Genomic DNA, 6,124 nt, shown 5'->3' with positions numbered 1-6,124 from the left:
GTCAAAATTGAGGTCAACAAGGCATGAGGACTCACTTTTTTTATTTCCTCCTCTTTATTCATTAATATGGATCAGACAGCATGTACTTCATGGCTGTGCCAAGGCCGTGCAGATCAGTAACAGTGCTCTTGGCAAAACTTTTTTTCAAAGGGAATTAGTGTGTTTTTTACTTATTGGCTGCTTTGGGTCTTCTTTGCTGCACTTGGGCTTTCTCTGGTTGCAACAAGTGGGGCTTATTCTTTGTTGCAGTGCATGCCTTCTCACTGCGGTGGCTTCTCTTGTTGTGGAGCACAGGCTTTAGGTGCATGGGCCTCAGTAGTTATGGCTCGAAGGCTCTAGAGCTTGGATTCAGTAGCTGTGGTGCACAGGCTTAGTTGCTTCATGGCGTTTGGAACGGAGCACATTCCCAGACCCGGGATCAAACCCGTGTACCCTGCAGTTGGCAGGCAGATTCTTAACCACTGGACTACCAGGGAGGTCCAAAACTGTCTTCTAAGGGAATGATTTCTTTTGCAGTTTTTTCTTCATTTAGTTTTTCCCTATATTTTTATGTTGCAGTAAGTAGCCAAAGGAGGCAACATTTTCTGGAGTACTTTCCTAAAGGCTTATACGTGTGGCTGATACCTCATGAAAACTGGGGAAACAGGAACTACCTCTTGTAAAGGAAGCAGAACTACACTCAGCCTGTTGTTCAGTCGCTCAGTCCTGTCCGATTCTTTCCAACCCCATGGACTGCAGCACCAATAAAGTCTTTTTAATTTAAAAGCAAAAAAATAAATTCAAAGGAATCTCCTAGAGTACAGAAAAAGTCAAAGATATAAACAGCAGTAAGGATAAGATACTTATCATTCCAGGAGTCCATCATCTGACTAATAGGAATTTCAGAGAGAACAGAGAAACTGGAGAAGATGAAATTATCTCAGAAGTGAAGAACTGGCGAACAGATTTTAAACCACAACAAACTTCGTACAACAGAATATGCTCAAATTAACAGGAATGAACTGCTGATCCATGTAATAACATGGAAACACCTGAAAACATACTGAGTAAAAAGACTCAAAAAGAGTAGACACTGGTTCAATTTACATGAACTTTTAAGGCAGGCAGAACTGATCTATGGTGACAGAGTAGATTAGTGGTTACCTCACGTGGGGGAGGGATTGATTGAATTCGTAGGATTTTTGCATGTTAGAAAAATCATTTTGGTGGGAAGAGTGACTGTAAACAAAGAGCTGAGGCGCTTATTAAGGACGTATAATTTCTGGGCCTATGGGACCTGTGAGATCAGTTATCATAAATGTATTGTGGCAACATCTGCACGTTAGTATAATTTTTTCTCCAGCACCCTGCTGCCCAGGTGTAAGAAAATGGAAGAGGATGTTTGGACTAATCCCTGGAAGAACCTGCAGCAAAGAGGCAAGGCATCAGGACTGTTGAGAATGATTAAACACAATGGTATCTTGACAGACAGGAAAAGGCAAAAGGAGGCTGGTAGAATAGTAAGGAGTCAGGAGATGAGAGAGATGTTGGTGGAGCTGGCAAGTATGTGGAGGTGAAGTGAGGGTGAAGTTGTGGTCACCGACATGTTGAAGTAATTTCAGTTCAGTTCAGTCAGTTCAGTCACTCAGTTGTGTCCAACTCTTTGCGACCCCATAAATCGCAGCACACCAGGCCTCCCTGTCCATCACCAACTCCCGGAGTTCACTCAGATTCACGTCCATCGAGTCAGTGATGCCATCCAGCCATCTCATCGTCTGTCGTCCCCTTCTCCTCCTGCCCCCAATCCCTCCCAGCATCAGAGTCTTTTCCAGTGAGTCAACCTTCGCATGAGGTAGCCAAAGTACTGGAGTTTCAGCTTTAGCATCATTCCTTCCAAAGAAATCCCAGGGCTGATCTCCTTCAGAATGGACTGGTTGGATTTCCTTGCAGTCCAAGGGACTCTCAAGAGTCTTCTCCAACACCACAGGTCAAAAGCATCAATTCTTCGGCACTTAGCCTTCTTCACAGTCCAACTCTCACATCCATACATGACCACTGGAAAAACCATAGCCTTGACTAGACAGACCTTTGTAGGCAAAGTAATGTCTCTGCTTTTGAATATGCTATCTAGGTTGGTCATAACTTTTCTTCCAAGGAGTAAGCGTCTTTTAATTTCATGGCTGCAGTCACCATCTGCAGTGATTTTGGAGCCCCAAAAAATAGGTGATGACAAATCTCAGGCGATTTTTAAAAAGTATAGACAACATGGAATGAACTGTAAGATATGCTGTTTAGTGAAAAAGGCCAGGTACTGGAAGATGTGTGTGGTAGTTGTCGTTTCTTGTTGTTCAGTTCCCCAGTCGTGTCCGACTCTTGGCAACCCCGTGGACTGCAGCACAGTAGGCTACCATGTAAAAGGGGAGACCATTTGTATGTGTGGACTTCCATGTTAGTTAACTGTCTCCTGAAGGAAATATGGTATCAGTTGACTCTGGAGATGAGAGCTGGGTAGCTGGGGACACAGGATGGAGGGAGACTTTTCACTCTCTTCCCTTCAGTTCCTCTTGAATATTGACCCCATGCATATGCTGTTATCTATTAAAAATATATAAATAAAACTAAAAAACAAGGAAAAGGCAATAGATGTGCAATAATGAATACAAACAACACAAAATAAGGTCATCACACTTAGCATATGAAGGTCTCCTTCAAGTTATATATGCTTAGGTACATAAATGACCCAGTAGAAGATGGCAAGAGAAACATATCCTATTTGGTTTGTTTTGAAATATAGGAAAAAATGCTTAATAAGAAGGCAATCAAAGAAAAGAAAAGCAGATCACTTGATTATATTGTGTAAACACTTAGCATCTCCTGTGATGGTGCTGATCCCAAATTATAAATGCAAAATAGCATTCTGAAGAGCCATTGGCACTAAAGTTATATGTGTAGTTTCTTTGCAATATGTCATCTATTTTGTCCTTGACTCTTTATATTCAGTCAGCTTGCTTATAAAGTATGCCAGCACATAAAAGCAAGTCACATACAATATCTAGACTTAGTAATTACACTTTGCCTGATACCCTGACTCATGTGATGTCACCATATGGGTCCAGATTATCATTATGCATTCAAAACACTGGATAGGGCCCGTGATAGTTAAAAGAAGTCAAAGACCAGTAGGACGTGTCATTTGGTTTTACACATGCACACAACTGTGTTGAAAGACCTAGAATTTTTTTCATGCCTCAGAATTTGTCAACCATGTATGTGTCTTCCTCACCATGTATAGCCATCCGTCTTCTTACTTCTCACTGCCTTACTTGGTCCTCAGTGTCTGGTCTCAACCTCAAAACCCAAAGTGTGAAAGGCTGATACTGACTCTATCATAAGAAACCTGAGGATACAGGGAACCTGAGCGCAGGTGTATCTGAGCTCCCAATACATCATGGCCTTGTTGGTTCTTGGTTTATTTAGAAGTATATATTCCAAAATTAGGCCCCCCAAAAGCCCAATTTTCTTACTTCCAGGATTCCACTCAGTTTCTCTATTAGGAGAGCTGTAGCTTGCCCCATATAGGGGTAGAGTGATATGTAACGGATTCACCTATTCTTCATGCCTGGGCTGACAAATAAAACAAGTTGCACATGTCTGTTCCAGAATGAACCAAGCTATTCTCCATGTAACACAGACCAGCCACAGAGTAGATGCTTAGTGAATGCACTGACTTCAGTGGAGCCAAAGAATCTGTTCTGTTCTAAGAATCTACAAATCCCTCTTCATTCAGCCAATAAAATCAATGGACTTGAAGGTTTTGTTTTAATAAGCAATTGTTACCTTAAAACTCACTTAAATAAGTCTTCTCCACTAATTCTTTAACCTGCGAGTTGACTGCTTCTTAATTTTTCATACACACACACACATGCAGACCTTCATTTACTACATTAGCAAGACCAGATTTGCTCAGTTAGAAAGTAAAATAGTAAAGAATATCAATAATCAAGAGACTAATAGAAGAGTTTTTTAAAAATCAGCATAACTGGTGTTTTAGGATGAAAGGAATTCAAAGGCTTGCAGTGATATTTGGATTGTATTTTTCCTTTACTTTATAATTAAATCATACTAATATAAACCAAAAAACACAACTTGAACTAAACATACATTTCACTCAAGACTAATTACAAAACAGGCATTTCAAATCAGTGTTGAGCTAATGCTTTTAGAGCAATTATTTAATTTTCAGGGTCCAATATCTGTCGAGAAAATCACCAATTTCCATTTCATTCTTATTTAATATAAAAAAATCAAATTAGTATAAAGCTATTTCACAGCTGTCTTTAAATTAAACTGTAGTCAAGAAGAGCGTGAAGCATGTGGGGTTTGCTTTGGCATCTCCAAATCAAACATTCTTTTTGTTCAAATATTAAAGAACTATACCAATAGTTATGTTTTATCTTGAAGTTTTAAGCTGGGCTTTATAATCTCAGCTTTTAACTTCTGATTTTTCACAAGTAACTCAAATATTGAAACATATGTTTCTAAGGATAGGGGTTCACTGCAGAGTGGAGCAAAATATGAATCATAATTATTAGTTTTTCATTAACTTTTGATAATAAAAATCACCAGCTCAGTCACATTACTTTTTGTTGATAAATCAGTTTTTCTTCCATTATATCCAAACAGATCTTCTAGTAGCAAATGTAGACCTTCAAGAACTTCAAAGAAAAATCAACAATCCCATTTTTCTAGCAAAGTTTATTTACCAGGAAGGTATAGATTGTTCAAATTATTAGTAAAGTGTTGCATATAAATTAACCAAGTTAAATTAACAGCAAATCAGTCTGGTTTAATCAGAGAGGATTGTGGAATCTTTAGTTGCAGTCTTTCAGTTTGACAGAGTGAGTGACTTACCACTCAGGCAGTGCAGTGTAGCAAAAAAGCCTCAGTTGGATTGGTCTGGGTTCTAGCCCTGTCTTGTACTACTTATGGCCGATTAGATGGATCACTTCAATTTCTCTGTTGGCTTTATCATTTATAAAGTGGGGAAACTGCTTGTTCTCCTCCCTAGGGATCAATGTGGTGTTTGTAAAAGAATCTTGGAAAAAACCTAACACATATACCCAAATGCCTCTATAAAGCAAAGGCAATTGATGAGTGGATTTCAGTCTAGAAACTGGATTGTTTCATTCTATGATGCACACTTTTTTATAAATAAAAATTTAGAGAACATTCTTATTATTTCTTATGGCTGAGTAGTATTCATTATATAAATATACCACATCTTCTTCATCCATTCTTCTGCCAACAGGGACTTAGGTTGCTCCCATGTCTTGGCTTTCGTAAATAGTACCGCAGTGAGTCCTGGGGTGCATGTATCCTTCAAACCATGGCTCTCTCTGGATATATGACCAGGAGTGGGATTGCAGGATCATGTGGTAACTGTATTTTTAGTTTTTTTCAGGAACCTCCATAGTGTTCTCCCTAGTGGTTGCACCAATATACATTCCCACCAACCATGTAGGATGTCCTTTTTCTCCACATGCTCTCCAGCATTAATTATTTGTAGACTTTCTGATGACAGCCATCCTGACTGGTGTAAAGTGATAGCCCATTGTGGTTTAGATTTGCATTTTTCTAATAATAAGTAATGCTGAACATTTTTTCAAGTGTCTGTTGGCCATCTGTATGTCTTTTCTGGAGAAATAATCTATTTAGATCTTCTGCCCATTTTTTGATTAGCTTGTTTGTATTTTTGGTATTGAGCTATATGAGTTATTTGTATATTTCAGAGATTAATCCATTGTCAGTAGTATTGTCTGCAAATATTTTTTCCCATTCTGTAAGTTGTCTTTTTATTTTGTTCATGTTTTACTTTGCTGTGCAAAAAAGCTCTTAAGTTTATTTCTTCTCATTTGTTTGTTTTAATTTCCATTGCTCTAGCTGGTGGATCCAAAAAGACATTGCCACGATTTATGTCAAAGAGTGTTCTGCTGGTGTTTTCCTCTAAGAATTTTATAGTATCCAGTTTTACATTTAGGTCTTTAATTTACTTTGAGTATATGATGTTAGAGAATGTTCTAATTTCATTCTTTTACATGTAGCTATTGAGTTTTCCCAGCACCACTCACTGAAGGACTCTCTTTCC

This window comes from Oryx dammah, unplaced genomic scaffold (assembly GCF_014754425.2).
Source record: "Oryx dammah isolate SB20612 unplaced genomic scaffold, SCBI_Odam_1.1 HiC_scaffold_3, whole genome shotgun sequence".
In the NCBI taxonomy this organism is placed as follows: Eukaryota; Metazoa; Chordata; class Mammalia; order Artiodactyla; family Bovidae; genus Oryx; species Oryx dammah.
This window is presented reverse-complemented; position numbering follows the sequence as displayed.